Source organism: Hetaerina americana, unplaced genomic scaffold, assembly GCF_022747635.1.
Source record: "Hetaerina americana unplaced genomic scaffold, ioHetAmer1.1.p SCAF_1058, whole genome shotgun sequence".
NCBI lineage: Eukaryota > Metazoa > Arthropoda > Insecta > Odonata > Calopterygidae > Hetaerina > Hetaerina americana.
Genome location: NW_027286135.1, coordinates 1 through 26,285, shown reverse-complemented (window position 1 = coordinate 26,285; position 26,285 = coordinate 1). Strand labels below are relative to the sequence as shown.

The following is a 26,285-nucleotide window of genomic DNA, read 5'->3' as shown; positions in this document are numbered from 1 at the left end:
TTTGAATTGGTACGTTCCCTTTTGACACCATTCCATTTCATCTAGATGCGACCAGCTCTCTTGGGGCAATGCATTGGTGCTGTAGTAACCCGTATCTCTTCCACATTTATCCAAAGTTCGTTTTGAGATGGCAAATTACCTCCGTCTCCCGCCATCATATAGTATGGTCGTGGACGGCCCGATGTATGCAAGCCGTGGGCAAGAAAATAGACGTCGTGTCGCGTCGTTGCAAGTGTTTGCGGGCTTGATATTGCTAAAATAGTTGACTCGAGAGTGGTGGAAATTGCCAACGGCCATACCACGCTGAATACACCGGTTCTCGTCCGATCACCGAAGTTAAGCAGCATCGGGCCCGGATAGTACTTGGATGGGTGACCGCCTGGGAACACCGGGTGCCGTTGGCTTTCAATATTTTTTTTCCGAAACGAACGTATTTTGAGGCATTCTCTGATGTTTTTAATTTTTTTCAAATAATTTATTTTGCAATGCCAGACATTGCATGCGTGATTTTGAATTGGTACGTTCCCTTTTGACACCATTCCATTTCATCTAGATGCGACCAGCTCTCTTGGGGCAATGCATTGGTGCTGTAGTAACCCGTATCTCTTCCACATTTATCCAAAGTTCGTTTTGAGATGGCAAATTACCTCCGTCTCCCGCCATCATATAGTATGGTCGTGGACGGCCCGATGTATGCAAGCCGTGGGCAAGAAAATAGACGTCGTGTCGCGTCGTTGCAAGGGTTTGCGGGCTTGATATTGCTAAAATAGTTGACTCGAGAGTGGTGGAAATTGCCAACGGCCATACCACGCTGAATACACCGGTTCTCGTCCGATCACCGAAGTTAAGCAGCATCGGGCCCGGATAGTACTTGGATGGGTGACCGCCTGGGAACACCGGGTGCCGTTGGCTTTCAATATTTTTTTTCCGAAACGAACGTATTTTGAGGCATTCTCTGATGTTTTTAATTTTTTTCAAATAATTTATTTTGCAATGCCAGACATTGCATGCGTGATTTTGAATTGGTACGTTCCCTTTTGACACCATTCCATTTCATCTAGATGCGACCAGCTCTCTTGGGGCAATGCATTGGTGCTGTAGTAACCCGTATCTCTTCCACATTTATCCAAAGTTCGTTTTGAGATGGCAAATTACCTCCGTCTCCCGCCATCATATAGTATGGTCGTGGACGGCCCGATGTATGCAAGCCGTGGGCAAGAAAATAGACGTCGTGTCGCGTCGTTGCAAGTGTTTGCGGGCTTGATATTGCTAAAATAGTTGACTCGAGAGTGGTGGAAATTGCCAACGGCCATACCACGCTGAATACACCGGTTCTCGTCCGATCACCGAAGTTAAGCAGCATCGGGCCCGGATAGTACTTGGATGGGTGACCGCCTGGGAACACCGGGTGCCGTTGGCTTTCAATATTTTTTTTCCGAAACGAACGTATTTTGAGGCATTCTCTGATGTTTTTAATTTTTTTCAAATAATTTATTTTGCAATGCCAGACATTGCATGCGTGATTTTGAATTGGTACGTTCCCTTTTGACACCATTCCATTTCATCTAGATGCGACCAGCTCTCTTGGGGCAATGCATTGGTGCTGTAGTAACCCGTATCTCTTCCACATTTATCCAAAGTTCGTTTTGAGATGGCAAATTACCTCCGTCTCCCGCCATCATATAGTATGGTCGTGGACGGCCCGATGTATGCAAGCCGTGGGCAAGAAAATAGACGTCGTGTCGCGTCGTTGCAAGTGTTTGCGGGCTTGATATTGCTAAAATAGTTGACTCGAGAGTGGTGGAAATTGCCAACGGCCATACCACGCTGAATACACCGGTTCTCGTCCGATCACCGAAGTTAAGCAGCATCGGGCCCGGATAGTACTTGGATGGGTGACCGCCTGGGAACACCGGGTGCCGTTGGCTTTCAATATTTTTTTTCCGAAACGAACGTATTTTGAGGCATTCTCTGATGTTTTTAATTTTTTTCAAATAATTTATTTTGCAATGCCAGACATTGCATGCGTGATTTTGAATTGGTACGTTCCCTTTTGACACCATTCCATTTCATCTAGATGCGACCAGCTCTCTTGGGGCAATGCATTGGTGCTGTAGTAACCCGTATCTCTTCCACATTTATCCAAAGTTCGTTTTGAGATGGCAAATTACCTCCGTCTCCCGCCATCATATAGTATGGTCGTGGACGGCCCGATGTATGCAAGCCGTGGGCAAGAAAATAGACGTCGTGTCGCGTCGTTGCAAGTGTTTGCGGGCTTGATATTGCTAAAATAGTTGACTCGAGAGTGGTGGAAATTGCCAACGGCCATACCACGCTGAATACACCGGTTCTCGTCCGATCACCGAAGTTAAGCAGCATCGGGCCCGGATAGTACTTGGATGGGTGACCGCCTGGGAACACCGGGTGCCGTTGGCTTTCAATATTTTTTTTCCGAAACGAACGTATTTTGAGGCATTCTCTGATGTTTTTAATTTTTTTCAAATAATTTATTTTGCAATGCCAGACATTGCATGCGTGATTTTGAATTGGTACGTTCCCTTTTGACACCATTCCATTTCATCTAGATGCGACCAGCTCTCTTGGGGCAATGCATTGGTGCTGTAGTAACCCGTATCTCTTCCACATTTATCCAAAGTTCGTTTTGAGATGGCAAATTACCTCCGTCTCCCGCCATCATATAGTATGGTCGTGGACGGCCCGATGTATGCAAGCCGTGGGCAAGAAAATAGACGTCGTGTCGCGTCGTTGCAAGTGTTTGCGGGCTTGATATTGCTAAAATAGTTGACTCGAGAGTGGTGGAAATTGCCAACGGCCATACCACGCTGAATACACCGGTTCTCGTCCGATCACCGAAGTTAAGCAGCATCGGGCCCGGATAGTACTTGGATGGGTGACCGCCTGGGAACACCGGGTGCCGTTGGCTTTCAATATTTTTTTTCCGAAACGAACGTATTTTGAGGCATTCTCTGATGTTTTTAATTTTTTTCAAATAATTTATTTTGCAATGCCAGACATTGCATGCGTGATTTTGAATTGGTACGTTCCCTTTTGACACCATTCCATTTCATCTAGATGCGACCAGCTCTCTTGGGGCAATGCATTGGTGCTGTAGTAACCCGTATCTCTTCCACATTTATCCAAAGTTCGTTTTGAGATGGCAAATTACCTCCGTCTCCCGCCATCATATAGTATGGTCGTGGACGGCCCGATGTATGCAAGCCGTGGGCAAGAAAATAGACGTCGTGTCGCGTCGTTGCAAGTGTTTGCGGGCTTGATATTGCTAAAATAGTTGACTCGAGAGTGGTGGAAATTGCCAACGGCCATACCACGCTGAATACACCGGTTCTCGTCCGATCACCGAAGTTAAGCAGCATCGGGCCCGGATAGTACTTGGATGGGTGACCGCCTGGGAACACCGGGTGCCGTTGGCTTTCAATATTTTTTTTCCGAAACGAACGTATTTTGAGGCATTCTCTGATGTTTTTAATTTTTTTCAAATAATTTATTTTGCAATGCCAGACATTGCATGCGTGATTTTGAATTGGTACGTTCCCTTTTGACACCATTCCATTTCATCTAGATGCGACCAGCTCTCTTGGGGCAATGCATTGGTGCTGTAGTAACCCGTATCTCTTCCACATTTATCCAAAGTTCGTTTTGAGATGGCAAATTACCTCCGTCTCCCGCCATCATATAGTATGGTCGTGGACGGCCCGATGTATGCAAGCCGTGGGCAAGAAAATAGACGTCGTGTCGCGTCGTTGCAAGGGTTTGCGGGCTTGATATTGCTAAAATAGTTGACTCGAGAGTGGTGGAAATTGCCAACGGCCATACCACGCTGAATACACCGGTTCTCGTCCGATCACCGAAGTTAAGCAGCATCGGGCCCGGATAGTACTTGGATGGGTGACCGCCTGGGAACACCGGGTGCCGTTGGCTTTCAATATTTTTTTTCCGAAACGAACGTATTTTGAGGCATTCTCTGATGTTTTTAATTTTTTTCAAATAATTTATTTTGCAATGCCAGACATTGCATGCGTGATTTTGAATTGGTACGTTCCCTTTTGACACCATTCCATTTCATCTAGATGCGACCAGCTCTCTTGGGGCAATGCATTGGTGCTGTAGTAACCCGTATCTCTTCCACATTTATCCAAAGTTCGTTTTGAGATGGCAAATTACCTCCGTCTCCCGCCATCATATAGTATGGTCGTGGACGGCCCGATGTATGCAAGCCGTGGGCAAGAAAATAGACGTCGTGTCGCGTCGTTGCAAGTGTTTGCGGGCTTGATATTGCTAAAATAGTTGACTCGAGAGTGGTGGAAATTGCCAACGGCCATACCACGCTGAATACACCGGTTCTCGTCCGATCACCGAAGTTAAGCAGCATCGGGCCCGGATAGTACTTGGATGGGTGACCGCCTGGGAACACCGGGTGCCGTTGGCTTTCAATATTTTTTTTCCGAAACGAACGTATTTTGAGGCATTCTCTGATGTTTTTAATTTTTTTCAAATAATTTATTTTGCAATGCCAGACATTGCATGCGTGATTTTGAATTGGTACGTTCCCTTTTGACACCATTCCATTTCATCTAGATGCGACCAGCTCTCTTGGGGCAATGCATTGGTGCTGTAGTAACCCGTATCTCTTCCACATTTATCCAAAGTTCGTTTTGAGATGGCAAATTACCTCCGTCTCCCGCCATCATATAGTATGGTCGTGGACGGCCCGATGTATGCAAGCCGTGGGCAAGAAAATAGACGTCGTGTCGCGTCGTTGCAAGTGTTTGCGGGCTTGATATTGCTAAAATAGTTGACTCGAGAGTGGTGGAAATTGCCAACGGCCATACCACGCTGAATACACCGGTTCTCGTCCGATCACCGAAGTTAAGCAGCATCGGGCCCGGATAGTACTTGGATGGGTGACCGCCTGGGAACACCGGGTGCCGTTGGCTTTCAATATTTTTTTTCCGAAACGAACGTATTTTGAGGCATTCTCTGATGTTTTTAATTTTTTTCAAATAATTTATTTTGCAATGCCAGACATTGCATGCGTGATTTTGAATTGGTACGTTCCCTTTTGACACCATTCCATTTCATCTAGATGCGACCAGCTCTCTTGGGGCAATGCATTGGTGCTGTAGTAACCCGTATCTCTTCCACATTTATCCAAAGTTCGTTTTGAGATGGCAAATTACCTCCGTCTCCCGCCATCATATAGTATGGTCGTGGACGGCCCGATGTATGCAAGCCGTGGGCAAGAAAATAGACGTCGTGTCGCGTCGTTGCAAGTGTTTGCGGGCTTGATATTGCTAAAATAGTTGACTCGAGAGTGGTGGAAATTGCCAACGGCCATACCACGCTGAATACACCGGTTCTCGTCCGATCACCGAAGTTAAGCAGCATCGGGCCCGGATAGTACTTGGATGGGTGACCGCCTGGGAACACCGGGTGCCGTTGGCTTTCAATATTTTTTTTCCGAAACGAACGTATTTTGAGGCATTCTCTGATGTTTTTAATTTTTTTCAAATAATTTATTTTGCAATGCCAGACATTGCATGCGTGATTTTGAATTGGTACGTTCCCTTTTGACACCATTCCATTTCATCTAGATGCGACCAGCTCTCTTGGGGCAATGCATTGGTGCTGTAGTAACCCGTATCTCTTCCACATTTATCCAAAGTTCGTTTTGAGATGGCAAATTACCTCCGTCTCCCGCCATCATATAGTATGGTCGTGGACGGCCCGATGTATGCAAGCCGTGGGCAAGAAAATAGACGTCGTGTCGCGTCGTTGCAAGTGTTTGCGGGCTTGATATTGCTAAAATAGTTGACTCGAGAGTGGTGGAAATTGCCAACGGCCATACCACGCTGAATACACCGGTTCTCGTCCGATCACCGAAGTTAAGCAGCATCGGGCCCGGATAGTACTTGGATGGGTGACCGCCTGGGAACACCGGGTGCCGTTGGCTTTCAATATTTTTTTTCCGAAACGAACGTATTTTGAGGCATTCTCTGATGTTTTTAATTTTTTTCAAATAATTTATTTTGCAATGCCAGACATTGCATGCGTGATTTTGAATTGGTACGTTCCCTTTTGACACCATTCCATTTCATCTAGATGCGACCAGCTCTCTTGGGGCAATGCATTGGTGCTGTAGTAACCCGTATCTCTTCCACATTTATCCAAAGTTCGTTTTGAGATGGCAAATTACCTCCGTCTCCCGCCATCATATAGTATGGTCGTGGACGGCCCGATGTATGCAAGCCGTGGGCAAGAAAATAGACGTCGTGTCGCGTCGTTGCAAGTGTTTGCGGGCTTGATATTGCTAAAATAGTTGACTCGAGAGTGGTGGAAATTGCCAACGGCCATACCACGCTGAATACACCGGTTCTCGTCCGATCACCGAAGTTAAGCAGCATCGGGCCCGGATAGTACTTGGATGGGTGACCGCCTGGGAACACCGGGTGCCGTTGGCTTTCAATATTTTTTTTCCGAAACGAACGTATTTTGAGGCATTCTCTGATGTTTTTAATTTTTTTCAAATAATTTATTTTGCAATGCCAGACATTGCATGCGTGATTTTGAATTGGTACGTTCCCTTTTGACACCATTCCATTTCATCTAGATGCGACCAGCTCTCTTGGGGCAATGCATTGGTGCTGTAGTAACCCGTATCTCTTCCACATTTATCCAAAGTTCGTTTTGAGATGGCAAATTACCTCCGTCTCCCGCCATCATATAGTATGGTCGTGGACGGCCCGATGTATGCAAGCCGTGGGCAAGAAAATAGACGTCGTGTCGCGTCGTTGCAAGGGTTTGCGGGCTTGATATTGCTAAAATAGTTGACTCGAGAGTGGTGGAAATTGCCAACGGCCATACCACGCTGAATACACCGGTTCTCGTCCGATCACCGAAGTTAAGCAGCATCGGGCCCGGATAGTACTTGGATGGGTGACCGCCTGGGAACACCGGGTGCCGTTGGCTTTCAATATTTTTTTTCCGAAACGAACGTATTTTGAGGCATTCTCTGATGTTTTTAATTTTTTTCAAATAATTTATTTTGCAATGCCAGACATTGCATGCGTGATTTTGAATTGGTACGTTCCCTTTTGACACCATTCCATTTCATCTAGATGTGACCAGCTCTCTTGGGGCAATGCATTGGTGCTGTAGTAACCCGTATCTCTTCCACATTTATCCAAAGTTCGTTTTGAGATGGCAAATTACCTCCGTCTCCCGCCATCATATAGTATGGTCGTGGACGGCCCGATGTATGCAAGCCGTGGGCAAGAAAATAGACGTCGTGTCGCGTCGTTGCAAGTGTTTGCGGGCTTGATATTGCTAAAATAGTTGACTCGAGAGTGGTGGAAATTGCCAACGGCCATACCACGCTGAATACACCGGTTCTCGTCCGATCACCGAAGTTAAGCAGCATCGGGCCCGGATAGTACTTGGATGGGTGACCGCCTGGGAACACCGGGTGCCGTTGGCTTTCAATATTTTTTTTCCGAAACGAACGTATTTTGAGGCATTCTCTGATGTTTTTAATTTTTTTCAAATAATTTATTTTGCAATGCCAGACATTGCATGCGTGATTTTGAATTGGTACGTTCCCTTTTGACACCATTCCATTTCATCTAGATGCGACCAGCTCTCTTGGGGCAATGCATTGGTGCTGTAGTAACCCGTATCTCTTCCACATTTATCCAAAGTTCGTTTTGAGATGGCAAATTACCTCCGTCTCCCGCCATCATATAGTATGGTCGTGGACGGCCCGATGTATGCAAGCCGTGGGCAAGAAAATAGACGTCGTGTCGCGTCGTTGCAAGTGTTTGCGGGCTTGATATTGCTAAAATAGTTGACTCGAGAGTGGTGGAAATTGCCAACGGCCATACCACGCTGAATACACCGGTTCTCGTCCGATCACCGAAGTTAAGCAGCATCGGGCCCGGATAGTACTTGGATGGGTGACCGCCTGGGAACACCGGGTGCCGTTGGCTTTCAATATTTTTTTTCCGAAACGAACGTATTTTGAGGCATTCTCTGATGTTTTTAATTTTTTTCAAATAATTTATTTTGCAATGCCAGACATTGCATGCGTGATTTTGAATTGGTACGTTCCCTTTTGACACCATTCCATTTCATCTAGATGCGACCAGCTCTCTTGGGGCAATGCATTGGTGCTGTAGTAACCCGTATCTCTTCCACATTTATCCAAAGTTCGTTTTGAGATGGCAAATTACCTCCGTCTCCCGCCATCATATAGTATGGTCGTGGACGGCCCGATGTATGCAAGCCGTGGGCAAGAAAATAGACGTCGTGTCGCGTCGTTGCAAGTGTTTGCGGGCTTGATATTGCTAAAATAGTTGACTCGAGAGTGGTGGAAATTGCCAACGGCCATACCACGCTGAATACACCGGTTCTCGTCCGATCACCGAAGTTAAGCAGCATCGGGCCCGGATAGTACTTGGATGGGTGACCGCCTGGGAACACCGGGTGCCGTTGGCTTTCAATATTTTTTTTCCGAAACGAACGTATTTTGAGGCATTCTCTGATGTTTTTAATTTTTTTCAAATAATTTATTTTGCAATGCCAGACATTGCATGCGTGATTTTGAATTGGTACGTTCCCTTTTGACACCATTCCATTTCATCTAGATGCGACCAGCTCTCTTGGGGCAATGCATTGGTGCTGTAGTAACCCGTATCTCTTCCACATTTATCCAAAGTTCGTTTTGAGATGGCAAATTACCTCCGTCTCCCGCCATCATATAGTATGGTCGTGGACGGCCCGATGTATGCAAGCCGTGGGCAAGAAAATAGACGTCGTGTCGCGTCGTTGCAAGGGTTTGCGGGCTTGATATTGCTAAAATAGTTGACTCGAGAGTGGTGGAAATTGCCAACGGCCATACCACGCTGAATACACCGGTTCTCGTCCGATCACCGAAGTTAAGCAGCATCGGGCCCGGATAGTACTTGGATGGGTGACCGCCTGGGAACACCGGGTGCCGTTGGCTTTCAATATTTTTTTTCCGAAACGAACGTATTTTGAGGCATTCTCTGATGTTTTTAATTTTTTTCAAATAATTTATTTTGCAATGCCAGACATTGCATGCGTGATTTTGAATTGGTACGTTCCCTTTTGACACCATTCCATTTCATCTAGATGCGACCAGCTCTCTTGGGGCAATGCATTGGTGCTGTAGTAACCCGTATCTCTTCCACATTTATCCAAAGTTCGTTTTGAGATGGCAAATTACCTCCGTCTCCCGCCATCATATAGTATGGTCGTGGACGGCCCGATGTATGCAAGCCGTGGGCAAGAAAATAGACGTCGTGTCGCGTCGTTGCAAGTGTTTGCGGGCTTGATATTGCTAAAATAGTTGACTCGAGAGTGGTGGAAATTGCCAACGGCCATACCACGCTGAATACACCGGTTCTCGTCCGATCACCGAAGTTAAGCAGCATCGGGCCCGGATAGTACTTGGATGGGTGACCGCCTGGGAACACCGGGTGCCGTTGGCTTTCAATATTTTTTTTCCGAAACGAACGTATTTTGAGGCATTCTCTGATGTTTTTAATTTTTTTCAAATAATTTATTTTGCAATGCCAGACATTGCATGCGTGATTTTGAATTGGTACGTTCCCTTTTGACACCATTCCATTTCATCTAGATGCGACCAGCTCTCTTGGGGCAATGCATTGGTGCTGTAGTAACCCGTATCTCTTCCACATTTATCCAAAGTTCGTTTTGAGATGGCAAATTACCTCCGTCTCCCGCCATCATATAGTATGGTCGTGGACGGCCCGATGTATGCAAGCCGTGGGCAAGAAAATAGACGTCGTGTCGCGTCGTTGCAAGTGTTTGCGGGCTTGATATTGCTAAAATAGTTGACTCGAGAGTGGTGGAAATTGCCAACGGCCATACCACGCTGAATACACCGGTTCTCGTCCGATCACCGAAGTTAAGCAGCATCGGGCCCGGATAGTACTTGGATGGGTGACCGCCTGGGAACACCGGGTGCCGTTGGCTTTCAATATTTTTTTTCCGAAACGAACGTATTTTGAGGCATTCTCTGATGTTTTTAATTTTTTTCAAATAATTTATTTTGCAATGCCAGACATTGCATGCGTGATTTTGAATTGGTACGTTCCCTTTTGACACCATTCCATTTCATCTAGATGCGACCAGCTCTCTTGGGGCAATGCATTGGTGCTGTAGTAACCCGTATCTCTTCCACATTTATCCAAAGTTCGTTTTGAGATGGCAAATTACCTCCGTCTCCCGCCATCATATAGTATGGTCGTGGACGGCCCGATGTATGCAAGCCGTGGGCAAGAAAATAGACGTCGTGTCGCGTCGTTGCAAGTGTTTGCGGGCTTGATATTGCTAAAATAGTTGACTCGAGAGTGGTGGAAATTGCCAACGGCCATACCACGCTGAATACACCGGTTCTCGTCCGATCACCGAAGTTAAGCAGCATCGGGCCCGGATAGTACTTGGATGGGTGACCGCCTGGGAACACCGGGTGCCGTTGGCTTTCAATATTTTTTTTCCGAAACGAACGTATTTTGAGGCATTCTCTGATGTTTTTAATTTTTTTCAAATAATTTATTTTGCAATGCCAGACATTGCATGCGTGATTTTGAATTGGTACGTTCCCTTTTGACACCATTCCATTTCATCTAGATGCGACCAGCTCTCTTGGGGCAATGCATTGGTGCTGTAGTAACCCGTATCTCTTCCACATTTATCCAAAGTTCGTTTTGAGATGGCAAATTACCTCCGTCTCCCGCCATCATATAGTATGGTCGTGGACGGCCCGATGTATGCAAGCCGTGGGCAAGAAAATAGACGTCGTGTCGCGTCGTTGCAAGTGTTTGCGGGCTTGATATTGCTAAAATAGTTGACTCGAGAGTGGTGGAAATTGCCAACGGCCATACCACGCTGAATACACCGGTTCTCGTCCGATCACCGAAGTTAAGCAGCATCGGGCCCGGATAGTACTTGGATGGGTGACCGCCTGGGAACACCGGGTGCCGTTGGCTTTCAATATTTTTTTTCCGAAACGAACGTATTTTGAGGCATTCTCTGATGTTTTTAATTTTTTTCAAATAATTTATTTTGCAATGCCAGACATTGCATGCGTGATTTTGAATTGGTACGTTCCCTTTTGACACCATTCCATTTCATCTAGATGCGACCAGCTCTCTTGGGGCAATGCATTGGTGCTGTAGTAACCCGTATCTCTTCCACATTTATCCAAAGTTCGTTTTGAGATGGCAAATTACCTCCGTCTCCCGCCATCATATAGTATGGTCGTGGACGGCCCGATGTATGCAAGCCGTGGGCAAGAAAATAGACGTCGTGTCGCGTCGTTGCAAGTGTTTGCGGGCTTGATATTGCTAAAATAGTTGACTCGAGAGTGGTGGAAATTGCCAACGGCCATACCACGCTGAATACACCGGTTCTCGTCCGATCACCGAAGTTAAGCAGCATCGGGCCCGGATAGTACTTGGATGGGTGACCGCCTGGGAACACCGGGTGCCGTTGGCTTTCAATATTTTTTTTCCGAAACGAACGTATTTTGAGGCATTCTCTGATGTTTTTAATTTTTTTCAAATAATTTATTTTGCAATGCCAGACATTGCATGCGTGATTTTGAATTGGTACGTTCCCTTTTGACACCATTCCATTTCATCTAGATGCGACCAGCTCTCTTGGGGCAATGCATTGGTGCTGTAGTAACCCGTATCTCTTCCACATTTATCCAAAGTTCGTTTTGAGATGGCAAATTACCTCCGTCTCCCGCCATCATATAGTATGGTCGTGGACGGCCCGATGTATGCAAGCCGTGGGCAAGAAAATAGACGTCGTGTCGCGTCGTTGCAAGTGTTTGCGGGCTTGATATTGCTAAAATAGTTGACTCGAGAGTGGTGGAAATTGCCAACGGCCATACCACGCTGAATACACCGGTTCTCGTCCGATCACCGAAGTTAAGCAGCATCGGGCCCGGATAGTACTTGGATGGGTGACCGCCTGGGAACACCGGGTGCCGTTGGCTTTCAATATTTTTTTTCCGAAACGAACGTATTTTGAGGCATTCTCTGATGTTTTTAATTTTTTTCAAATAATTTATTTTGCAATGCCAGACATTGCATGCGTGATTTTGAATTGGTACGTTCCCTTTTGACACCATTCCATTTCATCTAGATGCGACCAGCTCTCTTGGGGCAATGCATTGGTGCTGTAGTAACCCGTATCTCTTCCACATTTATCCAAAGTTCGTTTTGAGATGGCAAATTACCTCCGTCTCCCGCCATCATATAGTATGGTCGTGGACGGCCCGATGTATGCAAGCCGTGGGCAAGAAAATAGACGTCGTGTCGCGTCGTTGCAAGGGTTTGCGGGCTTGATATTGCTAAAATAGTTGACTCGAGAGTGGTGGAAATTGCCAACGGCCATACCACGCTGAATACACCGGTTCTCGTCCGATCACCGAAGTTAAGCAGCATCGGGCCCGGATAGTACTTGGATGGGTGACCGCCTGGGAACACCGGGTGCCGTTGGCTTTCAATATTTTTTTTCCGAAACGAACGTATTTTGAGGCATTCTCTGATGTTTTTAATTTTTTTCAAATAATTTATTTTGCAATGCCAGACATTGCATGCGTGATTTTGAATTGGTACGTTCCCTTTTGACACCATTCCATTTCATCTAGATGCGACCAGCTCTCTTGGGGCAATGCATTGGTGCTGTAGTAACCCGTATCTCTTCCACATTTATCCAAAGTTCGTTTTGAGATGGCAAATTACCTCCGTCTCCCGCCATCATATAGTATGGTCGTGGACGGCCCGATGTATGCAAGCCGTGGGCAAGAAAATAGACGTCGTGTCGCGTCGTTGCAAGTGTTTGCGGGCTTGATATTGCTAAAATAGTTGACTCGAGAGTGGTGGAAATTGCCAACGGCCATACCACGCTGAATACACCGGTTCTCGTCCGATCACCGAAGTTAAGCAGCATCGGGCCCGGATAGTACTTGGATGGGTGACCGCCTGGGAACACCGGGTGCCGTTGGCTTTCAATATTTTTTTTCCGAAACGAACGTATTTTGAGGCATTCTCTGATGTTTTTAATTTTTTTCAAATAATTTATTTTGCAATGCCAGACATTGCATGCGTGATTTTGAATTGGTACGTTCCCTTTTGACACCATTCCATTTCATCTAGATGCGACCAGCTCTCTTGGGGCAATGCATTGGTGCTGTAGTAACCCGTATCTCTTCCACATTTATCCAAAGTTCGTTTTGAGATGGCAAATTACCTCCGTCTCCCGCCATCATATAGTATGGTCGTGGACGGCCCGATGTATGCAAGCCGTGGGCAAGAAAATAGACGTCGTGTCGCGTCGTTGCAAGTGTTTGCGGGCTTGATATTGCTAAAATAGTTGACTCGAGAGTGGTGGAAATTGCCAACGGCCATACCACGCTGAATACACCGGTTCTCGTCCGATCACCGAAGTTAAGCAGCATCGGGCCCGGATAGTACTTGGATGGGTGACCGCCTGGGAACACCGGGTGCCGTTGGCTTTCAATATTTTTTTTCCGAAACGAACGTATTTTGAGGCATTCTCTGATGTTTTTAATTTTTTTCAAATAATTTATTTTGCAATGCCAGACATTGCATGCGTGATTTTGAATTGGTACGTTCCCTTTTGACACCATTCCATTTCATCTAGATGCGACCAGCTCTCTTGGGGCAATGCATTGGTGCTGTAGTAACCCGTATCTCTTCCACATTTATCCAAAGTTCGTTTTGAGATGGCAAATTACCTCCGTCTCCCGCCATCATATAGTATGGTCGTGGACGGCCCGATGTATGCAAGCCGTGGGCAAGAAAATAGACGTCGTGTCGCGTCGTTGCAAGTGTTTGCGGGCTTGATATTGCTAAAATAGTTGACTCGAGAGTGGTGGAAATTGCCAACGGCCATACCACGCTGAATACACCGGTTCTCGTCCGATCACCGAAGTTAAGCAGCATCGGGCCCGGATAGTACTTGGATGGGTGACCGCCTGGGAACACCGGGTGCCGTTGGCTTTCAATATTTTTTTTCCGAAACGAACGTATTTTGAGGCATTCTCTGATGTTTTTAATTTTTTTCAAATAATTTATTTTGCAATGCCAGACATTGCATGCGTGATTTTGAATTGGTACGTTCCCTTTTGACACCATTCCATTTCATCTAGATGCGACCAGCTCTCTTGGGGCAATGCATTGGTGCTGTAGTAACCCGTATCTCTTCCACATTTATCCAAAGTTCGTTTTGAGATGGCAAATTACCTCCGTCTCCCGCCATCATATAGTATGGTCGTGGACGGCCCGATGTATGCAAGCCGTGGGCAAGAAAATAGACGTCGTGTCGCGTCGTTGCAAGTGTTTGCGGGCTTGATATTGCTAAAATAGTTGACTCGAGAGTGGTGGAAATTGCCAACGGCCATACCACGCTGAATACACCGGTTCTCGTCCGATCACCGAAGTTAAGCAGCATCGGGCCCGGATAGTACTTGGATGGGTGACCGCCTGGGAACACCGGGTGCCGTTGGCTTTCAATATTTTTTTTCCGAAACGAACGTATTTTGAGGCATTCTCTGATGTTTTTAATTTTTTTCAAATAATTTATTTTGCAATGCCAGACATTGCATGCGTGATTTTGAATTGGTACGTTCCCTTTTGACACCATTCCATTTCATCTAGATGCGACCAGCTCTCTTGGGGCAATGCATTGGTGCTGTAGTAACCCGTATCTCTTCCACATTTATCCAAAGTTCGTTTTGAGATGGCAAATTACCTCCGTCTCCCGCCATCATATAGTATGGTCGTGGACGGCCCGATGTATGCAAGCCGTGGGCAAGAAAATAGACGTCGTGTCGCGTCGTTGCAAGTGTTTGCGGGCTTGATATTGCTAAAATAGTTGACTCGAGAGTGGTGGAAATTGCCAACGGCCATACCACGCTGAATACACCGGTTCTCGTCCGATCACCGAAGTTAAGCAGCATCGGGCCCGGATAGTACTTGGATGGGTGACCGCCTGGGAACACCGGGTGCCGTTGGCTTTCAATATTTTTTTTCCGAAACGAACGTATTTTGAGGCATTCTCTGATGTTTTTAATTTTTTTCAAATAATTTATTTTGCAATGCCAGACATTGCATGCGTGATTTTGAATTGGTACGTTCCCTTTTGACACCATTCCATTTCATCTAGATGCGACCAGCTCTCTTGGGGCAATGCATTGGTGCTGTAGTAACCCGTATCTCTTCCACATTTATCCAAAGTTCGTTTTGAGATGGCAAATTACCTCCGTCTCCCGCCATCATATAGTATGGTCGTGGACGGCCCGATGTATGCAAGCCGTGGGCAAGAAAATAGACGTCGTGTCGCGTCGTTGCAAGTGTTTGCGGGCTTGATATTGCTAAAATAGTTGACTCGAGAGTGGTGGAAATTGCCAACGGCCATACCACGCTGAATACACCGGTTCTCGTCCGATCACCGAAGTTAAGCAGCATCGGGCCCGGATAGTACTTGGATGGGTGACCGCCTGGGAACACCGGGTGCCGTTGGCTTTCAATATTTTTTTTCCGAAACGAACGTATTTTGAGGCATTCTCTGATGTTTTTAATTTTTTTCAAATAATTTATTTTGCAATGCCAGACATTGCATGCGTGATTTTGAATTGGTACGTTCCCTTTTGACACCATTCCATTTCATCTAGATGCGACCAGCTCTCTTGGGGCAATGCATTGGTGCTGTAGTAACCCGTATCTCTTCCACATTTATCCAAAGTTCGTTTTGAGATGGCAAATTACCTCCGTCTCCCGCCATCATATAGTATGGTCGTGGACGGCCCGATGTATGCAAGCCGTGGGCAAGAAAATAGACGTCGTGTCGCGTCGTTGCAAGGGTTTGCGGGCTTGATATTGCTAAAATAGTTGACTCGAGAGTGGTGGAAATTGCCAACGGCCATACCACGCTGAATACACCGGTTCTCGTCCGATCACCGAAGTTAAGCAGCATCGGGCCCGGATAGTACTTGGATGGGTGACCGCCTGGGAACACCGGGTGCCGTTGGCTTTCAATATTTTTTTTCCGAAACGAACGTATTTTGAGGCATTCTCTGATGTTTTTAATTTTTTTCAAATAATTTATTTTGCAATGCCAGACATTGCATGCGTGATTTTGAATTGGTACGTTCCCTTTTGACACCATTCCATTTCATCTAGATGCGACCAGCTCTCTTGGGGCAATGCATTGGTGCTGTAGTAACCCGTATCTCTTCCACATTTATCCAAAGTTCGTTTTGAGATGGCAAATTACCTCCGTCTCCCGCCATCATATAGTATGGTCGTGGACGGCCCGATGTATGCAAGCCGTGGGCAAGAAAATAGACGTCGTGTCGCGTCGTTGCAAGTGTTTGCGGGCTTGATATTGCTAAAATAGTTGACTCGAGAGTGGTGGAAATTGCCAACGGCCATACCACGCTGAATACACCGGTTCTCGTCCGATCACCGAAGTTAAGCAGCATCGGGCCCGGATAGTACTTGGATGGGTGACCGCCTGGGAACACCGGGTGCCGTTGGCTTTCAATATTTTTTTTCCGAAACGAACGTATTTTGAGGCATTCTCTGATGTTTTTAATTTTTTTCAAATAATTTATTTTGCAATGCCAGACATTGCATGCGTGATTTTGAATTGGTACGTTCCCTTTTGACACCATTCCATTTCATCTAGATGCGACCAGCTCTCTTGGGGCAATGCATTGGTGCTGTAGTAACCCGTATCTCTTCCACATTTATCCAAAGTTCGTTTTGAGATGGCAAATTACCTCCGTCTCCCGCCATCATATAGTATGGTCGTGGACGGCCCGATGTATGCAAGCCGTGGGCAAGAAAATAGACGTCGTGTCGCGTCGTTGCAAGTGTTTGCGGGCTTGATATTGCTAAAATAGTTGACTCGAGAGTGGTGGAAATTGCCAACGGCCATACCACGCTGAATACACCGGTTCTCGTCCGATCACCGAAGTTAAGCAGCATCGGGCCCGGATAGTACTTGGATGGGTGACCGCCTGGGAACACCGGGTGCCGTTGGCTTTCAATATTTTTTTTCCGAAACGAACGTATTTTGAGGCATTCTCTGATGTTTTTAATTTTTTTCAAATAATTTATTTTGCAATGCCAGACATTGCATGCGTGATTTTGAATTGGTACGTTCCCTTTTGACACCATTCCATTTCATCTAGATGCGACCAGCTCTCTTGGGGCAATGCATTGGTGCTGTAGTAACCCGTATCTCTTCCACATTTATCCAAAGTTCGTTTTGAGATGGCAAATTACCTCCGTCTCCCGCCATCATATAGTATGGTCGTGGACGGCCCGATGTATGCAAGCCGTGGGCAAGAAAATAGACGTCGTGTCGCGTCGTTGCAAGTGTTTGCGGGCTTGATATTGCTAAAATAGTTGACTCGAGAGTGGTGGAAATTGCCAACGGCCATACCACGCTGAATACACCGGTTCTCGTCCGATCACCGAAGTTAAGCAGCATCGGGCCCGGATAGTACTTGGATGGGTGACCGCCTGGGAACACCGGGTGCCGTTGGCTTTCAATATTTTTTTTCCGAAACGAACGTATTTTGAGGCATTCTCTGATGTTTTTAATTTTTTTCAAATAATTTATTTTGCAATGCCAGACATTGCATGCGTGATTTTGAATTGGTACGTTCCCTTTTGACACCATTCCATTTCATCTAGATGCGACCAGCTCTCTTGGGGCAATGCATTGGTGCTGTAGTAACCCGTATCTCTTCCACATTTATCCAAAGTTCGTTTTGAGATGGCAAATTACCTCCGTCTCCCGCCATCATATAGTATGGTCGTGGACGGCCCGATGTATGCAAGCCGTGGGCAAGAAAATAGACGTCGTGTCGCGTCGTTGCAAGTGTTTGCGGGCTTGATATTGCTAAAATAGTTGACTCGAGAGTGGTGGAAATTGCCAACGGCCATACCACGCTGAATACACCGGTTCTCGTCCGATCACCGAAGTTAAGCAGCATCGGGCCCGGATAGTACTTGGATGGGTGACCGCCTGGGAACACCGGGTGCCGTTGGCTTTCAATATTTTTTTTCCGAAACGAACGTATTTTGAGGCATTCTCTGATGTTTTTAATTTTTTTCAAATAATTTATTTTGCAATGCCAGACATTGCATGCGTGATTTTGAATTGGTACGTTCCCTTTTGACACCATTCCATTTCATCTAGATGCGACCAGCTCTCTTGGGGCAATGCATTGGTGCTGTAGTAACCCGTATCTCTTCCACATTTATCCAAAGTTCGTTTTGAGATGGCAAATTACCTCCGTCTCCCGCCATCATATAGTATGGTCGTGGACGGCCCGATGTATGCAAGCCGTGGGCAAGAAAATAGACGTCGTGTCGCGTCGTTGCAAGTGTTTGCGGGCTTGATATTGCTAAAATAGTTGACTCGAGAGTGGTGGAAATTGCCAACGGCCATACCACGCTGAATACACCGGTTCTCGTCCGATCACCGAAGTTAAGCAGCATCGGGCCCGGATAGTACTTGGATGGGTGACCGCCTGGGAACACCGGGTGCCGTTGGCTTTCAATATTTTTTTTCCGAAACGAACGTATTTTGAGGCATTCTCTGATGTTTTTAATTTTTTTCAAATAATTTATTTTGCAATGCCAGACATTGCATGCGTGATTTTGAATTGGTACGTTCCCTTTTGACACCATTCCATTTCATCTAGATGCGACCAGCTCTCTTGGGGCAATGCATTGGTGCTGTAGTAACCCGTATCTCTTCCACATTTATCCAAAGTTCGTTTTGAGATGGCAAATTACCTCCGTCTCCCGCCATCATATAGTATGGTCGTGGACGGCCCGATGTATGCAAGCCGTGGGCAAGAAAATAGACGTCGTGTCGCGTCGTTGCAAGTGTTTGCGGGCTTGATATTGCTAAAATAGTTGACTCGAGAGTGGTGGAAATTGCCAACGGCCATACCACGCTGAATACACCGGTTCTCGTCCGATCACCGAAGTTAAGCAGCATCGGGCCCGGATAGTACTTGGATGGGTGACCGCCTGGGAACACCGGGTGCCGTTGGCTTTCAATATTTTTTTTCCGAAACGAACGTATTTTGAGGCATTCTCTGATGTTTTTAATTTTTTTCAAATAATTTATTTTGCAATGCCAGACATTGCATGCGTGATTTTGAATTGGTACGTTCCCTTTTGACACCATTCCATTTCATCTAGATGCGACCAGCTCTCTTGGGGCAATGCATTGGTGCTGTAGTAACCCGTATCTCTTCCACATTTATCCAAAGTTCGTTTTGAGATGGCAAATTACCTCCGTCTCCCGCCATCATATAGTATGGTCGTGGACGGCCCGATGTATGCAAGCCGTGGGCAAGAAAATAGACGTCGTGTCGCGTCGTTGCAAGTGTTTGCGGGCTTGATATTGCTAAAATAGTTGACTCGAGAGTGGTGGAAATTGCCAACGGCCATACCACGCTGAATACACCGGTTCTCGTCCGATCACCGAAGTTAAGCAGCATCGGGCCCGGATAGTACTTGGATGGGTGACCGCCTGGGAACACCGGGTGCCGTTGGCTTTCAATATTTTTTTTCCGAAACGAACGTATTTTGAGGCATTCTCTGATGTTTTTAATTTTTTTCAAATAATTTATTTTGCAATGCCAGACATTGCATGCGTGATTTTGAATTGGTACGTTCCCTTTTGACACCATTCCATTTCATCTAGATGCGACCAGCTCTCTTGGGGCAATGCATTGGTGCTGTAGTAACCCGTATCTCTTCCACATTTATCCAAAGTTCGTTTTGAGATGGCAAATTACCTCCGTCTCCCGCCATCATATAGTATGGTCGTGGACGGCCCGATGTATGCAAGCCGTGGGCAAGAAAATAGACGTCGTGTCGCGTCGTTGCAAGGGTTTGCGGGCTTGATATTGCTAAAATAGTTGACTCGAGAGTGGTGGAAATTGCCAACGGCCATACCACGCTGAATACACCGGTTCTCGTCCGATCACCGAAGTTAAGCAGCATCGGGCCCGGATAGTACTTGGATGGGTGACCGCCTGGGAACACCGGGTGCCGTTGGCTTTCAATATTTTTTTTCCGAAACGAACGTATTTTGAGGCATTCTCTGATGTTTTTAATTTTTTTCAAATAATTTATTTTGCAATGCCAGACATTGCATGCGTGATTTTGAATTGGTACGTTCCCTTTTGACACCATTCCATTTCATCTAGATGCGACCAGCTCTCTTGGGGCAATGCATTGGTGCTGTAGTAACCCGTATCTCTTCCACATTTATCCAAAGTTCGTTTTGAGATGGCAAATTACCTCCGTCTCCCGCCATCATATAGTATGGTCGTGGACGGCCCGATGTATGCAAGCCGTGGGCAAGAAAATAGACGTCGTGTCGCGTCGTTGCAAGTGTTTGCGGGCTTGATATTGCTAAAATAGTTGACTCGAGAGTGGTGGAAATTGCCAACGGCCATACCACGCTGAATACACCGGTTCTCGTCCGATCACCGAAGTTAAGCAGCATCGGGCCCGGATAGTACTTGGATGGGTGACCGCCTGGGAACGCCGGGTGCCGTTGGCTTTCAATATTTTTTTTCCGAAACGAACGTATTTTGAGGCATTCTCTGATGTTTTTAATTTTTTTCAAATAATTTATTTTGCAATGCCAGACATTGCATGCGTGATTTTGAATTGGTACGTTCCCTTTTGACACCATTCCATTTCATCTAGATGCGACCAGCTCTCTTGGGGCAATGCATTGGTGCTGTAGTAACCCGTATCTCTTCCACATTTATCCAAAGTTCGTTTTGAGATGGCAAATTACCTCCGTCTCCCGCCATCATATAGTATGGTCGTGGACGGCCCGATGTATGCAAGCCGTGGGCAAGAAAATAGACGTCGTGTCGCGTCGTTGCAAGTGTTTGCGGGCTTGATATTGCTAAAATAGTTGACTCGAGAGTGGTGGAAATTGCCAACGGCCATACCACGCTGAATACACCGGTTCTCGTCCGATCACCGAAGTTAAGCAGCATCGGGCCCGGATAGTACTTGGATGGGTGACCGCCTGGGAACACCGGGTGCCGTTGGCTTTCAATATTTTTTTTCCGAAACGAACGTATTTTGAGGCATTCTCTGATGTTTTTAATTTTTTTCAAATAATTTATTTTGCAATGCCAGACATTGCATGCGTGATTTTGAATTGGTACGTTCCCTTTTGACACCATTCCATTTCATCTAGATGCGACCAGCTCTCTTGGGGCAATGCATTGGTGCTGTAGTAACCCGTATCTCTTCCACATTTATCCAAAGTTCGTTTTGAGATGGCAAATTACCTCCGTCTCCCGCCATCATATAGTATGGTCGTGGACGGCCCGATGTATGCAAGCCGTGGGCAAGAAAATAGACGTGTCGCGTCGTTGCAAGTGTTTGCGGGCTTGATATTGCTAAAATAGTTGACTCGAGAGTGGGGTGGAAATTGCCAACGGCCATACCACGCTGAATACACCGGTTCTCGTCCGATCACCGAAGTTAAGCAGCATCGGGCCCGGATAGTACTTGGATGGGTGACCGCCTGGGAACGCCGGGTGCCGTTGGCTTTCAATATTTTTTTTCCGAAACGAACGTATTTTGAGGCATTCTCTGATGTTTTTAATTTTTTTCAAATAATTTATTTTGCAATGCCAGACATTGCATGCGTGATTTTGAATTGGTACGTTCCCTTTTGACACCATTCCATTTCATCTAGATGCGACCAGCTCTCTTGGGGCAATGCATTGGTGCTGTAGTAACCCGTATCTCTTCCACATTTATCCAAAGTTCGTTTTGAGATGGCAAATTACCTCCGTCTCCCGCCATCATATAGTATGGTCGTGGACGGCCCGATGTATGCAAGCCGTGGGCAAGAAAATAGACGTCGTGTCGCGTCGTTGCAAGTGTTTGCGGGCTTGATATTGCTAAAATAGTTGACTCGAGAGTGGTGGAAATTGCCAACGGCCATACCACGCTGAATACACCGGTTCTCGTCCGATCACCGAAGTTAAGCAGCATCGGGCCCGGATAGTACTTGGATGGGTGACCGCCTGGGAACACCGGGTGCCGTTGGCTTTCAATATTTTTTTTCCGAAACGAACGTATTTTGAGGCATTCTCTGATGTTTTTAATTTTTTTCAAATAATTTATTTTGCAATGCCAGACATTGCATGCGTGATTTTGAATTGGTACGTTCCCTTTTGACACCATTCCATTTCATCTAGATGCGACCAGCTCTCTTGGGGCAATGCATTGGTGCTGTAGTAACCCGTATCTCTTCCACATTTATCCAAAGTTCGTTTTGAGATGGCAAATTACCTCCGTCTCCCGCCATCATATAGTATGGTCGTGGACGGCCCGATGTATGCAAGCCGTGGGCAAGAAAATAGACGTCGTGTCGCGTCGTTGCAAGTGTTTGCGGGCTTGATATTGCTAAAATAGTTGACTCGAGAGTGGTGGAAATTGCCAACGGCCATACCACGCTGAATACACCGGTTCTCGTCCGATCACCGAAGTTAAGCAGCATCGGGCCCGGATAGTACTTGGATGGGTGACCGCCTGGGAACACCGGGTGCCGTTGGCTTTCAATATTTTTTTTCCGAAACGAACGTATTTTGAGGCATTCTCTGATGTTTTTAATTTTTTTCAAATAATTTATTTTGCAATGCCAGACATTGCATGCGTGATTTTGAATTGGTACGTTCCCTTTTGACACCATTCCATTTCATCTAGATGCGACCAGCTCTCTTGGGGCAATGCATTGGTGCTGTAGTAACCCGTATCTCTTCCACATTTATCCAAAGTTCGTTTTGAGATGGCAAATTACCTCCGTCTCCCGCCATCATATAGTATGGTCGTGGACGGCCCGATGTATGCAAGCCGTGGGCAAGAAAATAGACGTCGTGTCGCGTCGTTGCAAGTGTTTGCGGGCTTGATATTGCTAAAATAGTTGACTCGAGAGTGGTGGAAATTGCCAACGGCCATACCACGCTGAATACACCGGTTCTCGTCCGATCACCGAAGTTAAGCAGCATCGGGCCCGGATAGTACTTGGATGGGTGACCGCCTGGGAACACCGGGTGCCGTTGGCTTTCAATATTTTTTTTCCGAAACGAACGTATTTTGAGGCATTCTCTGATGTTTTTAATTTTTTTCAAATAATTTATTTTGCAATGCCAGACATTGCATGCGTGATTTTGAATTGGTACGTTCCCTTTTGACACCATTCCATTTCATCTAGATGCGACCAGCTCTCTTGGGGCAATGCATTGGTGCTGTAGTAACCCGTATCTCTTCCACATTTATCCAAAGTTCGTTTTGAGATGGCAAATTACCTCCGTCTCCCGCCATCATATAGTATGGTCGTGGACGGCCCGATGTATGCAAGCCGTGGGCAAGAAAATAGACGTCGTGTCGCGTCGTTGCAAGTGTTTGCGGGCTTGATATTGCTAAAATAGTTGACTCGAGAGTGGTGGAAATTGCCAACGGCCATACCACGCTGAATACACCGGTTCTCGTCCGATCACCGAAGTTAAGCAGCATCGGGCCCGGATAGTACTTGGATGGGTGACCGCCTGGGAACACCGGGTGCCGTTGGCTTTCAATATTTTTTTTCCGAAACGAACGTATTTTGAGGCATTCTCTGATGTTTTTAATTTTTTTCAAATAATTTATTTTGCAATGCCAGACATTGCATGCGTGATTTTGAATTGGTACGTTCCCTTTTGACACCATTCCATTTCATCTAGATGCGACCAGCTCTCTTGGGGCAATGCATTGGTGCTGTAGTAACCCGTATCTCTTCCACATTTATCCAAAGTTCGTTTTGAGATGGCAAATTACCTCCGTCTCCCGCCATCATATAGTATGGTCGTGGACGGCCCGATGTATGCAAGCCGTGGGCAAGAAAATAGACGTCGTGTCGCGTCGTTGCAAGTGTTTGCGGGCTTGATATTGCTAAAATAGTTGACTCGAGAGTGGTGGAAATTGCCAACGGCCATACCACGCTGAATACACCGGTTCTCGTCCGATCACCGAAGTTAAGCAGCATCGGGCCCGGATAGTACTTGGATGGGTGACCGCCTGGGAACACCGGGTGCCGTTGGCTTTCAATATTTTTTTTCCGAAACGAACGTATTTTGAGGCATTCTCTGATGTTTTTAATTTTTTTCAAATAATTTATTTTGCAATGCCAGACATTGCATGCGTGATTTTGAATTGGTACGTTCCCTTTTGACACCATTCCATTTCATCTAGATGCGACCAGCTCTCTTGGGGCAATGCATTGGTGCTGTAGTAACCCGTATCTCTTCCACATTTATCCAAAGTTCGTTTTGAGATGGCAAATTACCTCCGTCTCCCGCCATCATATAGTATGGTCGTGGACGGCCCGATGTATGCAAGCCGTGGGCAAGAAAATAGACGTCGTGTCGCGTCGTTGCAAGTGTTTGCGGGCTTGATATTGCTAAAATAGTTGACTCGAGAGTGGTGGAAATTGCCAACGGCCATACCACGCTGAATACACCGGTTCTCGTCCGATCACCGAAGTTAAGCAGCATCGGGCCCGGATAGTACTTGGATGGGTGACCGCCTGGGAACACCGGGTGCCGTTGGCTTTCAATATTTTTTTTCCGAAACGAACGTATTTTGAGGCATTCTCTGATGTTTTTAATTTTTTTCAAATAATTTATTTTGCAATGCCAGACATTGCATGCGTGATTTTGAATTGGTACGTTCCCTTTTGACACCATTCCATTTCATCTAGATGCGACCAGCTCTCTTGGGGCAATGCATTGGTGCTGTAGTAACCCGTATCTCTTCCACATTTATCCAAAGTTCGTTTTGAGATGGCAAATTACCTCCGTCTCCCGCCATCATATAGTATGGTCGTGGACGGCCCGATGTATGCAAGCCGTGGGCAAGAAAATAGACGTCGTGTCGCGTCGTTGCAAGTGTTTGCGGGCTTGATATTGCTAAAATAGTTGACTCGAGAGTGGTGGAAATTGCCAACGGCCATACCACGCTGAATACACCGGTTCTCGTCCGATCACCGAAGTTAAGCAGCATCGGGCCCGGATAGTACTTGGATGGGTGACCGCCTGGGAACACCGGGTGCCGTTGGCTTTCAATATTTTTTTTCCGAAACGAACGTATTTTGAGGCATTCTCTGATGTTTTTAATTTTTTTCAAATAATTTATTTTGCAATGCCAGACATTGCATGCGTGATTTTGAATTGGTACGTTCCCTTTTGACACCATTCCATTTCATCTAGATGCGACCAGCTCTCTTGGGGCAATGCATTGGTGCTGTAGTAACCCGTATCTCTTCCACATTTATCCAAAGTTCGTTTTGAGATGGCAAATTACCTCCGTCTCCCGCCATCATATAGTATGGTCGTGGACGGCCCGATGTATGCAAGCCGTGGGCAAGAAAATAGACGTCGTGTCGCGTCGTTGCAAGTGTTTGCGGGCTTGATATTGCTAAAATAGTTGACTCGAGAGTGGTGGAAATTGCCAACGGCCATACCACGCTGAATACACCGGTTCTCGTCCGATCACCGAAGTTAAGCAGCATCGGGCCCGGATAGTACTTGGATGGGTGACCGCCTGGGAACACCGGGTGCCGTTGGCTTTCAATATTTTTTTTCCGAAACGAACGTATTTTGAGGCATTCTCTGATGTTTTTAATTTTTTTCAAATAATTTATTTTGCAATGCCAGACATTGCATGCGTGATTTTGAATTGGTACGTTCCCTTTTGACACCATTCCATTTCATCTAGATGCGACCAGCTCTCTTGGGGCAATGCATTGGTGCTGTAGTAACCCGTATCTCTTCCACATTTATCCAAAGTTCGTTTTGAGATGGCAAATTACCTCCGTCTCCCGCCATCATATAGTATGGTCGTGGACGGCCCGATGTATGCAAGCCGTGGGCAAGAAAATAGACGTCGTGTCGCGTCGTTGCAAGTGTTTGCGGGCTTGATATTGCTAAAATAGTTGACTCGAGAGTGGTGGAAATTGCCAACGGCCATACCACGCTGAATACACCGGTTCTCGTCCGATCACCGAAGTTAAGCAGCATCGGGCCCGGATAGTACTTGGATGGGTGACCG

General features: G+C 46.3%; 51 non-coding genes and 1 pseudogene across 51 annotated transcripts; all 52 read left to right on the top strand.

The window, feature by feature from the left end:
• Nucleotides 1-285: 285 nt before the first annotated feature.
• LOC139700661 (5S ribosomal RNA) lies at nucleotides 286-404 on the top strand. The gene has a single exon (XR_011703829.1). It is a non-coding gene; the product is annotated as a 5S ribosomal RNA (ribosomal RNA).
• A 389-nt stretch (nucleotides 405-793) lies between these two features.
• On the top strand, nucleotides 794-912 carry LOC139700660 (5S ribosomal RNA). The gene has a single exon (XR_011703828.1). It is a non-coding gene; the product is annotated as a 5S ribosomal RNA (ribosomal RNA).
• Nucleotides 913-1,301: 389 nt separating this feature from the next.
• On the top strand, nucleotides 1,302-1,420 carry LOC139700659 (5S ribosomal RNA). Its single transcript, XR_011703827.1, has one exon. It is a non-coding gene; the product is annotated as a 5S ribosomal RNA (ribosomal RNA).
• A 389-nt stretch (nucleotides 1,421-1,809) lies between these two features.
• On the top strand, nucleotides 1,810-1,928 carry LOC139700658 (5S ribosomal RNA). Its single transcript, XR_011703826.1, has one exon. It is a non-coding gene; the product is annotated as a 5S ribosomal RNA (ribosomal RNA).
• A 389-nt stretch (nucleotides 1,929-2,317) lies between these two features.
• LOC139700657 (5S ribosomal RNA) lies at nucleotides 2,318-2,436 on the top strand. The gene has a single exon (XR_011703825.1). It is a non-coding gene; the product is annotated as a 5S ribosomal RNA (ribosomal RNA).
• Nucleotides 2,437-2,825: 389 nt separating this feature from the next.
• On the top strand, nucleotides 2,826-2,944 carry LOC139700655 (5S ribosomal RNA). Its single transcript, XR_011703823.1, has one exon. It is a non-coding gene; the product is annotated as a 5S ribosomal RNA (ribosomal RNA).
• Nucleotides 2,945-3,333: 389 nt separating this feature from the next.
• Nucleotides 3,334-3,452, top strand: LOC139700654 (5S ribosomal RNA). Its single transcript, XR_011703822.1, has one exon. It is a non-coding gene; the product is annotated as a 5S ribosomal RNA (ribosomal RNA).
• A 389-nt stretch (nucleotides 3,453-3,841) lies between these two features.
• LOC139700653 (5S ribosomal RNA) lies at nucleotides 3,842-3,960 on the top strand. The gene has a single exon (XR_011703821.1). It is a non-coding gene; the product is annotated as a 5S ribosomal RNA (ribosomal RNA).
• Nucleotides 3,961-4,349: 389 nt separating this feature from the next.
• Nucleotides 4,350-4,468, top strand: LOC139700652 (5S ribosomal RNA). Its single transcript, XR_011703820.1, has one exon. It is a non-coding gene; the product is annotated as a 5S ribosomal RNA (ribosomal RNA).
• Nucleotides 4,469-4,857: 389 nt separating this feature from the next.
• LOC139700651 (5S ribosomal RNA) lies at nucleotides 4,858-4,976 on the top strand. The gene has a single exon (XR_011703819.1). It is a non-coding gene; the product is annotated as a 5S ribosomal RNA (ribosomal RNA).
• A 389-nt stretch (nucleotides 4,977-5,365) lies between these two features.
• Nucleotides 5,366-5,484, top strand: LOC139700649 (5S ribosomal RNA). Its single transcript, XR_011703818.1, has one exon. It is a non-coding gene; the product is annotated as a 5S ribosomal RNA (ribosomal RNA).
• A 389-nt stretch (nucleotides 5,485-5,873) lies between these two features.
• LOC139700648 (5S ribosomal RNA) lies at nucleotides 5,874-5,992 on the top strand. The gene has a single exon (XR_011703817.1). It is a non-coding gene; the product is annotated as a 5S ribosomal RNA (ribosomal RNA).
• A 389-nt stretch (nucleotides 5,993-6,381) lies between these two features.
• On the top strand, nucleotides 6,382-6,500 carry LOC139700647 (5S ribosomal RNA). The gene has a single exon (XR_011703816.1). It is a non-coding gene; the product is annotated as a 5S ribosomal RNA (ribosomal RNA).
• Nucleotides 6,501-6,889: 389 nt separating this feature from the next.
• Nucleotides 6,890-7,008, top strand: LOC139700646 (5S ribosomal RNA). Its single transcript, XR_011703815.1, has one exon. It is a non-coding gene; the product is annotated as a 5S ribosomal RNA (ribosomal RNA).
• A 389-nt stretch (nucleotides 7,009-7,397) lies between these two features.
• LOC139700645 (5S ribosomal RNA) lies at nucleotides 7,398-7,516 on the top strand. Its single transcript, XR_011703814.1, has one exon. It is a non-coding gene; the product is annotated as a 5S ribosomal RNA (ribosomal RNA).
• Nucleotides 7,517-7,905: 389 nt separating this feature from the next.
• Nucleotides 7,906-8,024, top strand: LOC139700643 (5S ribosomal RNA). Its single transcript, XR_011703812.1, has one exon. It is a non-coding gene; the product is annotated as a 5S ribosomal RNA (ribosomal RNA).
• Nucleotides 8,025-8,413: 389 nt separating this feature from the next.
• On the top strand, nucleotides 8,414-8,532 carry LOC139700642 (5S ribosomal RNA). Its single transcript, XR_011703811.1, has one exon. It is a non-coding gene; the product is annotated as a 5S ribosomal RNA (ribosomal RNA).
• Nucleotides 8,533-8,921: 389 nt separating this feature from the next.
• Nucleotides 8,922-9,040, top strand: LOC139700641 (5S ribosomal RNA). The gene has a single exon (XR_011703810.1). It is a non-coding gene; the product is annotated as a 5S ribosomal RNA (ribosomal RNA).
• Nucleotides 9,041-9,429: 389 nt separating this feature from the next.
• On the top strand, nucleotides 9,430-9,548 carry LOC139700640 (5S ribosomal RNA). Its single transcript, XR_011703809.1, has one exon. It is a non-coding gene; the product is annotated as a 5S ribosomal RNA (ribosomal RNA).
• A 389-nt stretch (nucleotides 9,549-9,937) lies between these two features.
• On the top strand, nucleotides 9,938-10,056 carry LOC139700639 (5S ribosomal RNA). The gene has a single exon (XR_011703808.1). It is a non-coding gene; the product is annotated as a 5S ribosomal RNA (ribosomal RNA).
• A 389-nt stretch (nucleotides 10,057-10,445) lies between these two features.
• Nucleotides 10,446-10,564, top strand: LOC139700638 (5S ribosomal RNA). The gene has a single exon (XR_011703807.1). It is a non-coding gene; the product is annotated as a 5S ribosomal RNA (ribosomal RNA).
• A 389-nt stretch (nucleotides 10,565-10,953) lies between these two features.
• On the top strand, nucleotides 10,954-11,072 carry LOC139700637 (5S ribosomal RNA). The gene has a single exon (XR_011703806.1). It is a non-coding gene; the product is annotated as a 5S ribosomal RNA (ribosomal RNA).
• Nucleotides 11,073-11,461: 389 nt separating this feature from the next.
• LOC139700636 (5S ribosomal RNA) lies at nucleotides 11,462-11,580 on the top strand. The gene has a single exon (XR_011703805.1). It is a non-coding gene; the product is annotated as a 5S ribosomal RNA (ribosomal RNA).
• A 389-nt stretch (nucleotides 11,581-11,969) lies between these two features.
• On the top strand, nucleotides 11,970-12,088 carry LOC139700635 (5S ribosomal RNA). The gene has a single exon (XR_011703804.1). It is a non-coding gene; the product is annotated as a 5S ribosomal RNA (ribosomal RNA).
• A 389-nt stretch (nucleotides 12,089-12,477) lies between these two features.
• Nucleotides 12,478-12,596, top strand: LOC139700633 (5S ribosomal RNA). The gene has a single exon (XR_011703803.1). It is a non-coding gene; the product is annotated as a 5S ribosomal RNA (ribosomal RNA).
• A 389-nt stretch (nucleotides 12,597-12,985) lies between these two features.
• On the top strand, nucleotides 12,986-13,104 carry LOC139700631 (5S ribosomal RNA). The gene has a single exon (XR_011703801.1). It is a non-coding gene; the product is annotated as a 5S ribosomal RNA (ribosomal RNA).
• A 389-nt stretch (nucleotides 13,105-13,493) lies between these two features.
• LOC139700630 (5S ribosomal RNA) lies at nucleotides 13,494-13,612 on the top strand. The gene has a single exon (XR_011703800.1). It is a non-coding gene; the product is annotated as a 5S ribosomal RNA (ribosomal RNA).
• A 389-nt stretch (nucleotides 13,613-14,001) lies between these two features.
• LOC139700629 (5S ribosomal RNA) lies at nucleotides 14,002-14,120 on the top strand. The gene has a single exon (XR_011703799.1). It is a non-coding gene; the product is annotated as a 5S ribosomal RNA (ribosomal RNA).
• Nucleotides 14,121-14,509: 389 nt separating this feature from the next.
• LOC139700628 (5S ribosomal RNA) lies at nucleotides 14,510-14,628 on the top strand. Its single transcript, XR_011703798.1, has one exon. It is a non-coding gene; the product is annotated as a 5S ribosomal RNA (ribosomal RNA).
• Nucleotides 14,629-15,017: 389 nt separating this feature from the next.
• LOC139700627 (5S ribosomal RNA) lies at nucleotides 15,018-15,136 on the top strand. Its single transcript, XR_011703797.1, has one exon. It is a non-coding gene; the product is annotated as a 5S ribosomal RNA (ribosomal RNA).
• A 389-nt stretch (nucleotides 15,137-15,525) lies between these two features.
• Nucleotides 15,526-15,644, top strand: LOC139700626 (5S ribosomal RNA). The gene has a single exon (XR_011703796.1). It is a non-coding gene; the product is annotated as a 5S ribosomal RNA (ribosomal RNA).
• A 389-nt stretch (nucleotides 15,645-16,033) lies between these two features.
• LOC139700625 (5S ribosomal RNA) lies at nucleotides 16,034-16,152 on the top strand. The gene has a single exon (XR_011703795.1). It is a non-coding gene; the product is annotated as a 5S ribosomal RNA (ribosomal RNA).
• Nucleotides 16,153-16,541: 389 nt separating this feature from the next.
• Nucleotides 16,542-16,660, top strand: LOC139700624 (5S ribosomal RNA). The gene has a single exon (XR_011703794.1). It is a non-coding gene; the product is annotated as a 5S ribosomal RNA (ribosomal RNA).
• A 389-nt stretch (nucleotides 16,661-17,049) lies between these two features.
• LOC139700623 (5S ribosomal RNA) lies at nucleotides 17,050-17,168 on the top strand. The gene has a single exon (XR_011703793.1). It is a non-coding gene; the product is annotated as a 5S ribosomal RNA (ribosomal RNA).
• Nucleotides 17,169-17,557: 389 nt separating this feature from the next.
• LOC139700622 (5S ribosomal RNA) lies at nucleotides 17,558-17,676 on the top strand. Its single transcript, XR_011703792.1, has one exon. It is a non-coding gene; the product is annotated as a 5S ribosomal RNA (ribosomal RNA).
• Nucleotides 17,677-18,065: 389 nt separating this feature from the next.
• Nucleotides 18,066-18,184, top strand: LOC139700620 (5S ribosomal RNA). Its single transcript, XR_011703790.1, has one exon. It is a non-coding gene; the product is annotated as a 5S ribosomal RNA (ribosomal RNA).
• Nucleotides 18,185-18,573: 389 nt separating this feature from the next.
• Nucleotides 18,574-18,692, top strand: LOC139700619 (5S ribosomal RNA). Its single transcript, XR_011703789.1, has one exon. It is a non-coding gene; the product is annotated as a 5S ribosomal RNA (ribosomal RNA).
• A 389-nt stretch (nucleotides 18,693-19,081) lies between these two features.
• On the top strand, nucleotides 19,082-19,200 carry LOC139700617 (5S ribosomal RNA). The gene has a single exon (XR_011703788.1). It is a non-coding gene; the product is annotated as a 5S ribosomal RNA (ribosomal RNA).
• Nucleotides 19,201-19,589: 389 nt separating this feature from the next.
• On the top strand, nucleotides 19,590-19,708 carry LOC139700616 (5S ribosomal RNA). The gene has a single exon (XR_011703787.1). It is a non-coding gene; the product is annotated as a 5S ribosomal RNA (ribosomal RNA).
• A 389-nt stretch (nucleotides 19,709-20,097) lies between these two features.
• On the top strand, nucleotides 20,098-20,216 carry LOC139700615 (5S ribosomal RNA). The gene has a single exon (XR_011703786.1). It is a non-coding gene; the product is annotated as a 5S ribosomal RNA (ribosomal RNA).
• A 389-nt stretch (nucleotides 20,217-20,605) lies between these two features.
• On the top strand, nucleotides 20,606-20,724 carry LOC139700611 (5S ribosomal RNA). The gene has a single exon (XR_011703783.1). It is a non-coding gene; the product is annotated as a 5S ribosomal RNA (ribosomal RNA).
• Nucleotides 20,725-21,113: 389 nt separating this feature from the next.
• LOC139700614 (5S ribosomal RNA) lies at nucleotides 21,114-21,232 on the top strand. The gene has a single exon (XR_011703785.1). It is a non-coding gene; the product is annotated as a 5S ribosomal RNA (ribosomal RNA).
• Nucleotides 21,233-21,620: 388 nt separating this feature from the next.
• Nucleotides 21,621-21,739, top strand: LOC139700610 (5S ribosomal RNA). Its single transcript, XR_011703782.1, has one exon. It is a non-coding gene; the product is annotated as a 5S ribosomal RNA (ribosomal RNA).
• Nucleotides 21,740-22,128: 389 nt separating this feature from the next.
• On the top strand, nucleotides 22,129-22,247 carry LOC139700613 (5S ribosomal RNA). The gene has a single exon (XR_011703784.1). It is a non-coding gene; the product is annotated as a 5S ribosomal RNA (ribosomal RNA).
• A 389-nt stretch (nucleotides 22,248-22,636) lies between these two features.
• Nucleotides 22,637-22,755, top strand: LOC139700609 (5S ribosomal RNA). The gene has a single exon (XR_011703781.1). It is a non-coding gene; the product is annotated as a 5S ribosomal RNA (ribosomal RNA).
• A 389-nt stretch (nucleotides 22,756-23,144) lies between these two features.
• LOC139700596 (5S ribosomal RNA) lies at nucleotides 23,145-23,263 on the top strand. The gene has a single exon (XR_011703770.1). It is a non-coding gene; the product is annotated as a 5S ribosomal RNA (ribosomal RNA).
• Nucleotides 23,264-23,652: 389 nt separating this feature from the next.
• LOC139700585 (5S ribosomal RNA) lies at nucleotides 23,653-23,771 on the top strand. Its single transcript, XR_011703759.1, has one exon. It is a non-coding gene; the product is annotated as a 5S ribosomal RNA (ribosomal RNA).
• Nucleotides 23,772-24,160: 389 nt separating this feature from the next.
• On the top strand, nucleotides 24,161-24,279 carry LOC139700656 (5S ribosomal RNA). The gene has a single exon (XR_011703824.1). It is a non-coding gene; the product is annotated as a 5S ribosomal RNA (ribosomal RNA).
• Nucleotides 24,280-24,668: 389 nt separating this feature from the next.
• On the top strand, nucleotides 24,669-24,787 carry LOC139700644 (5S ribosomal RNA). The gene has a single exon (XR_011703813.1). It is a non-coding gene; the product is annotated as a 5S ribosomal RNA (ribosomal RNA).
• A 389-nt stretch (nucleotides 24,788-25,176) lies between these two features.
• Nucleotides 25,177-25,295, top strand: LOC139700632 (5S ribosomal RNA). The gene has a single exon (XR_011703802.1). It is a non-coding gene; the product is annotated as a 5S ribosomal RNA (ribosomal RNA).
• Nucleotides 25,296-25,684: 389 nt separating this feature from the next.
• Nucleotides 25,685-25,803, top strand: LOC139700621 (5S ribosomal RNA). Its single transcript, XR_011703791.1, has one exon. It is a non-coding gene; the product is annotated as a 5S ribosomal RNA (ribosomal RNA).
• A 389-nt stretch (nucleotides 25,804-26,192) lies between these two features.
• LOC139700612 (5S ribosomal RNA) lies at nucleotides 26,193-26,285 on the top strand (annotated as a pseudogene; the record flags this gene model as incomplete).